Genomic DNA, 8,454 nt, shown 5'->3' with positions numbered 1-8,454 from the left:
AGTATCTCTTTGGGGTATAAGCCCAGTAGAAACACTGCTGGATCAAAGGGTATGCACAGTTTGATAGCTTTTTGAGCATAGTTCCAAATTGCTCTCCAGAATGGCTGGATGTGTTCACAATTCCACCAACAATGTATCAGTGTCCCTGTTTTCCCACATCCCCTCCAACATTCCGCATTGTCTTTCCCTGTCATTCTAGCCAATCTGACAGGTGTGTAGTGGTATCTCAGAGTTGTCTTAATTTGCATTTCTCTGATTAATAATGATTTGGAGCATATTTTCATATGGCTATAAATAGTTTTAATTTCTTCATCTGAGAATTGTCTGTTCATATCCTTTGACCATTTATCAATTGGAGAATGGCTTGATTTCTTATAAATTAGAGTCAGTTCTCTATATATTTTGGAAATGAGGCCTTTATCAGAACCTTTGACTGTAAAAATGTTTTCCCAGTTTATTGTTTCCCTTCTAATCTTGTCTGCATTTGTTTTGTTTGTACAAAAACTTTTCAATTTGATATAATCAAAATTTTCTATTTTGTGGTCAATAGTGATCTCTAGTTCTTCTTTGGTCATAAATTCCTCCCTCTTCCACAGGTCTGAGAGAGAAACTATCCTATGCTCTTCCAATTTATTTATAATCTCATTCTTTATGCCTAGGTCATGAACCCATTTTGACCTTATCTTGGTGTACGGTGTTAAGTGTGGGTCAATGCCTAGTTTCTGCCATACTAATTTCCAATTTTCCCAGCAATTTTTGTCAAATACTGTGTTCTTATCCCAAAAACTGGGGTCTTTGGGTTTGTCAAACACTAGATTATTAAAGTTATTGGCTGTTTTGTCCTTTGAACCTAACCTATTCCATTGATCAACTAGTCTATTTCTTAGCCAATACCAGATGGTTTTAGTAACTGCTGCTTTATAATATAATTTTAGATCTGGTACAGCTAGGCCACCTTCATTTGATTTTTTTTTTCATTAATTCCCTTGAAATTCTTGACCTTTTGTTTTTCCATATGAACTTTGTTGTTATTTTTTCTAGGTCATCAAAATAGTTTTTTGGGAGTCTGATTGGTATAGCGCTAAATAAATAGATTAATTTAGGTAGTATTGTCATCTTTATTATATTTGCTCGCCCAATCCAAGAGCATTTAATATTTTTCCAGTTGGTTAGATCAGACTTAATTTGTGTGGAAAGTGTTTTGTAGTTTTGCTCATAAAGTTTCTGATTTTCCCTTGGCAGATAGATTCCTAAATATTTTATACAATCAGTAGTTACTTTAAATGGAATTTCTCTTTGTAACTCTAACTGTTGGGTTTTGTTAGTGATGTATAAGAATGCTGATGACTTATGTGGGTTTATTTTGTATCCTGCAACTTTGCTAAAGGTGTGGATTGTTTCTAATAACTTTTTAGTAGAGTCTCTGGGGTTCTCTAAGTATACCATCATATCATCAGCAAAGAGTGATAATTTGGTTTCCTCATTGCCTATTCTTATTCCTTTAATCTCTTTCTCAACTCTTATTGCCAAAGCTAGCATTTCTAATACAATATTAAATAGTAACGGTGATAGTGGGCAACCTTGTTTCACTCCTGATCTTATTGGGAATGGTTGCAGTTTGTCCCTGTTACATATGATGCTTACTGCTGGTTTTAAATAGATGCTCCTGATTATTTTAAGGAAAAGTCCATTTATTCCTATACTCTCAAGAGTTTTTAATAGGAATGGATGTTGGATTTTATCAAATGCTTTTTCTGCATCTATTGAGATGATCATATGGTTTTTGTTAATTTGATTATTAATATGGCCAATTATACTGATAGTTTTCCTAATATTGAACCAGCTCTGCATTCCTGGTATAAATTCTACTTGATCATGGTGTATTATCCTGGGGATGATTTTCTGGAGTCTTTTTGCTAATATCTTATTTAAGATTTTAGCATCAATATTCATTAGGGAGATTGGTCTATAATTTTCTTTCTCTGTTTTCAACCTACCTGGTTTAGGTATCAGTACCATGTCTGTGTCATAAAAGGAATTTGGTAGGACTCCTTCATTCCCTATTTTTTCAAATAGTTTATATAGCATTGGGGCTAATTGTTCTTTGAATGTTTGGTAGAATTCACATGTAAATCCATCTGGTCCCGGGGATTTTTTTTTTTTTTTTTAGGGAGTTGATTAATAGCTTCTTCTATTTCTTTTTCTGAAATGGGACTATTTAAGCAATTTACTTCCTCCTCTGATAATCTGGGAAGCCTATATTTTTGGAGGTAGTCATCCATTTCACTTAGGTTATCAAATTTATTGGCATAAAGTTGGGCAAAGTAACCCCTTATTATTTCTTTAATTTCCTCTTCATTGGTGGAAAGTTCTCCCTTTTCATTTTTAAGACTACTAATTTGATTTCCCTCTCTCCTTTTTCTAATCAGATTTACCAAAGGTTTATCAATTTTATTGGTTTTTTCATAAAACCAACTCAGTTTTATTTATTAGTTCAATAGTTTTTTTTTTTTTTACTTTCTATATTATTAATTTCTCCTTTTAATTTTAGAATTTCAAGTTTAGTAATTGATTGGGGGGGTTTTTAATTTGGTCTTTTTCTAACTTTTTAAGTTGCAGGCCCAACTCATTGCTCTTCTCTTTCTTTATTTTGTTCAAGTAAGCCTCTAAGGATATAAAATTTCCCCTTATTACCGCTTTGGCTGCATCCCATAAATTTTGGTATGATGTCTCACCATTGTCATTATCTTGAGTGAAATTATTAATTGTGTCTATAATTTGCTGTTTCACCCAATCATTCTTTAAGATGAGATTATTTAGTTTCCAATTACTTTTTGGTCTATTTACACCTAACTTTTTGTTGAATGTAGTTTTTATTGCATTGTGATCTGAAAAGAAAGCATTTACTATTTCTGCCTTCCTGCATTTAATTTTGAGGTCTTTATGTCCTAATATATGGTCAATTTTTGTGTAGGTTCCATGAACTGCTGAGAAGAAAGTATACTCCTTTCTGTCACCATTCAGTTTTCTCCAGAGATCTATCATACCTAATTTTTCTAATATTCTATTTACCTCTTTAATTTCTTTCTTATTTGTTTTGTGATTTGATTTATCTAAATCTGAGAGTGCAAGATTGAGATCTCCCACTATTATAGTTTTGCTGTCTATTTCTTCTCACAACTCTCTTAACTTCTCCTTTAGGAAGTTAGATGCTATACCACTTGGTGCATATATGTTTAATACTGATATTGCTTCATTGTCTATAGTACCCTTTAGCAAGATATAGTTTCCTTCCTTATCTCTTTTAATTAGATCAATTTTTGCTTTTGCTTGATCTGAGATAAGGATGGCTACCCCTGCTTTTTTGACTTCACCTGAAGCATAATAGATTCTGCTCCAGCCTTTTACCTTTACTCTGTATGTATCTCCCGTTTTAAATGTGTTTCCTATAAACAATATATTGTAGGGTTCTGACTTTTGATCCAGTCTGCTATCCATCTCCTCTTTATGGGAGAGTTCATCCCATTCACATTTACAGTTAAAATTACTAATTCTGTATTTCCTGCCATCCTAATATCCCCAAATTATACGTTTCTTTTTCTTGACCTCCTTCCCTTCTTCCCTAGTATTAAACTTTTTGGTCCCACTTGCGTTACGCAGCTCTCCCTCTTTAGTATCCCTCCTTCCTCCCTTTGAATCCCTTCCCCTTTCTTGTACCCTTCCCTTATTACTCTTTTTCCTTTTCCCTTTTCCTCTCCCACTTTTTAATGAAGTGAAAGAAGAATCTCTGTAAAATAAATATGTCAATTATTTCCTCTTTGAGCCAACTCTGATGAGAGTAGGATTCACACAATGTTCCTCCCCATCTTTAAGTTCCCTCAGATATGATAGGTTTCCTTTGCCTCATTGTTGCATATGGTTTCCCTCTTTTTATCTCCCCTTTTCCCTTTTTCTGACACTATCCCCTTTCCATTTCTACTTCCTTTTTTATATTATATCAGTAAAATCAAATTATACATATGGTTTTTATGTATATTCCCAACAGAAATATAGTTCTCAAGAGTTCCTTTTACCTTTTTCTACTTCTCTTGAATCCTGTTGTTGGAGATCAAAGTTTTTGTTTAAGTCTGGTTTTTTCCTTAGAAACAAATGGAATTCCTCTGGTTCATTAAATGTCTATCTTCTTCCATGGAAAAAAATACTCAGCTTAGCTGGGTAGTTTATTCTTGGCTGCATTCCAAGCTCTTTTGCCTTTTGGAATATCTGATTCCAGGCCCTTCAATCCTTTAATGTTGAGGCAGCCAGATCTTGTGTGACCCTTATTGTGGCATCTCGGTATTTGAACTGTTTTTTCCTGGCTGCTTGTAAAATTTTTTCTTTGATCTGAAAATTCTGAAGTTTGGCCATGATATTCCTTGGAGTCTTTATTTTAGGCTCTTTTTCAGAAGGTGTTCAATGAATTCTTTCAACTCCTATTTTACCTTCCAGTTCTATTACTTCTGGGCAGTTCTCTTTGATGATTTCCTGTAAAATAGTATCTAGGCTCTTTTTTTCATCGTAATTTTCGGGTAGTCCAATGATCCTCAGGTTATCTCTCCTAGATCTATTTTCCAGGTCTGTTATTTTTACAAGTAAATATTTGACATTTTTTTCCAATCTTTCATTTTTTTGGTTTTGCTTGACTGATTCTTGATGTCTCAATGAATCAGTCATTTCTATTTCTTCAGTTCCAATTTTTAGTGAGTTATTTTCTTCATTAGCTTTTTTTACTTTTTTTTGTTTATGTCCAATTGAGTTGTTTTGCTCTATGGAATTTTTTTCCATTTCACTAATTTTTTTTTAAGTGAGTTATTTTCTTTTTTCAGTTCATAAATTCTGTTTCCCTGCACTTCTTGGGAGTTTTTTACCTTTTCCAATTCACATTTCAGGAAGTTGTTTTCTTTTTCCACTTTATCAAATTTTTCTTTTAGTGAGTTATGTGTCTTTTCTGTACTCTCTTGCATAGCTTCTCTTTTCTTTCCCCATTTCTCTTCTAGCTCTCTTTTAAGGTTTTTAATAGTCTTCTCTAGGAGAGCCTTTTGTATTGGGGACCAATAATTGTCTGGAGACTGTCTGCTATTAGTTTCTTTAAGGTTGAAAAGCTGTTCTTTTTCTGTATAGAAACTATCAATCGTTCTTTTGATTTTTTTACTCATTTTGTTAGAGCCTGTAGGGTCTGTCTTCAGAGCCAGGAGGTTACCAGCTTCCTCTGCAGAGCAGTGAAAGGTGTATGGACCGGTAGCTGTCCTGCCAGCCCACTACAAAAAGCAGTGAGGTACTGGAGTGCTCTGGGAAAGAGTCCCCCAACCGGAAGTAACTCAGACCTGCAGGGCGCAGCTGGGAAAGTGCCCTGCAAAGAACCCTCCCTCCCCCACCCCACCCCCAGATAACGACTGCCCTGGGGCTAGACGCTGAACAGTGAGAGTTTCACTTCCCAAGCCAAATCCCACCCTGGGGCTGTGGGTATTAGCAGTTGAGCAGTGAATGGATTTGTAGGGACAGGAAGTATCTGCCCAGGAAGCACAGTCTGCTGGGGAAGTTCTATTGCCCCAGGCCGAGCCACCACACTGTGCCGATTAGAGGCTGCCCAGGCTGTGCCTCCTTGCCAAGCAGATTTGTAACTGCCCTGCAAAAGCCCCGAACTGCAGGATGTGCCTGCAGGGCTGCGTTACAGTCTGCCTGAGTCACTTCCGGGTTTGAGGGGTAACCGCCAGATCTTGTTAGGTTCTGGCGTTTTTTAGAGTTCCCTCTGTTTCAGGCTTTAATCTCTCTGCCAGTTTACTGCTTTGTAGTCAAGGCAGAGCAGTTAGCCTATAGCAGAGTCATCTCTATAACTTCTCTAGCCACAGAGATCACCCCCACCCCTGGTCTGCTCAGGACGCTAGTCTCTCTCTGCCTGCACTAGTCTGTTCCTGGCCCCTCAGGACAAACCTTTCCAGGTGAGTTCCAGATGGACTTCGGCTGGTAAGTTGTAGTGTTTCTAATCTTCATGAATTTAAGCAGTGAAGAGCTGTTTTTGAGGCTGAATTAAATAGTTGGTTATGAGGGGAATGAGAGGCTTAGAGAGTCGTGAGTGCCTTCTCCACCATCTTCCCTCCATTGCATTTGAAGAATATGTCTGCTCTTCCTCTTCTCAAACCTTAATGTGGCTGAAGAGGGAAATGTGTCTCCAATCCATTTATGAAGATCCAAACTTCTCCTAGCATCTTTATCCTTGAAAACTATTCTAGGATTTAGTCAATTCCTTGTTAACTTGTTGAAAATGGAGGGGGGGGGGGGGGGGAGAGGAAGGGGGAAATAGGTGACTTACTGATTAGAGAGCACAAGCCTCAAAATCAGGAAACCATGTGGTCCAATATAACCTCAGACACTTACTAGCTTGTAATCATGGACAAGTCACTTAACCCTGATTGCCTGCGAAAGAAAAGAAGAAAGCTAAAATTATAACATTGAAAGGACTAGGGAGCAAAGGGAGGTCAATGGCCAATTGCCAGTTGTAGGAGGAAGGATCAGGGTTTATGGAAATGTCAGTATGTCACCTTTGTAGGGGAAGGTCCCCTAGAGACGAGAGACCAGCAATATTGCCATTTTACAAGAAATAGTTCAGACATATTTTTGAGGGAACAACCTATTCTAATGGGTCATTATTAGATCTGTGGTTTAACTGCTTATACTCGCCCACTTGGACTAATAAGGCCAAAATTTTTCTTTCTTCCTGAATAGGCAAACAATGATTTGGGAAGAGAGAAATGGGGTTTAGACACCTCCATTGGAGAGGTATACCTCCAGACTGGAGATGCAAATGGTTGGGGTGATTCCTGACCTCCAGAAAGAATAGAGTATGAGCCAGCCACTTGGGCTCAAGATGGAAGTTGGGGATATAGAACCCCAATGTATATGTTGAACAGGATAATTAAGCTTCAAGCAGTTGTAGAGATTATCACCAATCAGACTGCTGAGGCACTAGATCTTTTGGCTGACCAAGCTACTCAAACAAAATATTGTTTTACAACAGCCTTATGCTGGATATTTGTTAGCTGAGGAAGGGGAAGTTTGTGTGAACTAAATTTGTATATTTTGTTGTATAAAGATGTTGAAGAGATCTCAGTGTATAAATAAGAGGGGGGACTGAACGAGATAAAATGAGATCTTTCAAGACAGTTGTGAAAATCGAGTAAGGCTTCATCTATTTCAAAGTTTGAGTAGGCCTGAAGGACTTTAAGTCAAGGGCATACTTAAAGTGTCTCCTCCCTGCTATCTTAAGGACATACTTAAAGTCTCTTCCTGCTATCCCCTCCCTGTTAGCCCCCTAAGGGCAAACTTAAGTCTCCTTCTTGTTATCCTCCCTATTTCAGCCAAATATGTTCATCAGGACTAGAAGAATTTGGCAATTTCCTTGTCATTTACTATAGTAGATCAGTTTTCCAAGATTAGCCCTTACTAAAAGGGAAAAGAACTTATCTACCAGATTTATAGAGATACAAATTTTCAGCTGATCTCTTTCTACATGGTAACAGAGAAAATCAAATTCTTTCTGGTTATTCTATAATCCATATGCGCTCATTGTCTGGGGAGGGGCAAGGAAGTTGTCCTTCAGCTTCAGATTTCCACTATCTTAAAATTGAATTCACTGAATTTAAGAGGAAAGGAATAAAAAATGACACCTAGAGAATGAGTGTCCTCATTGTCCACACTTCCTCCATTTAACTGCCATCTCTCCATCCTGTTCACAAGCATAGCATGAAAGCCTTTGCTGAAATATAGCAACCTATGATATATCAATCTGGTTTTGTTTTTTAAATTTAATTTGGTTTGATTTTGGTCTAAATATTTAATGGAAATGATGCTACTGGACCTCGGTTTGAATTCTGGCTCTTCTATTTTCTTGTGATTTTGACTAAGTTTTTGACCAAGCCATTCTGGGTCTGCTTTCTCATTCATAAAAAAAAAAAAAAAAAAAAAAGGTTAGAATAGATAGTGATTAAGATCCTAACTCTAAATCTTTAGCTAACTCTTGTCTCTTTTTCATCAATTTGGAAGTTCTTTTCATTTAGAACACAAACAACTCATCTGTATGTAGCTTACCGATTCAAAGAGTTGCCTAGGTAACTGAGAAAGTTGAGTCTTCCCCATTCAGACTTATCCATGTCAAGTCTTCCTAACTTCAATGGTGGCCTTTTTACAATATACCAGGTTGTCAAAAAGGAAAATGAAGTTGAATCAGCATTTCTTATTTCTTGATGAAAACTGCCTCTTGGTGATCCCTACATATAGTACTTTCTCAACCAGTCAACTATAAAATTCACAGGGTAGTATTAAAGAACTAAGAATATTCAAACACTCAGGCTTATCAATAGCCAGGTCTTTCTAAACAATTTCTCAACACATTGCAAAGGAGCTTTGAAATTGCTATGA

The sequence above is a fragment of the Antechinus flavipes genome, chromosome 4 (genome assembly GCF_016432865.1).
Source record: "Antechinus flavipes isolate AdamAnt ecotype Samford, QLD, Australia chromosome 4, AdamAnt_v2, whole genome shotgun sequence".
NCBI lineage: Eukaryota > Metazoa > Chordata > Mammalia > Dasyuromorphia > Dasyuridae > Antechinus > Antechinus flavipes.
This window is presented reverse-complemented; position numbering follows the sequence as displayed.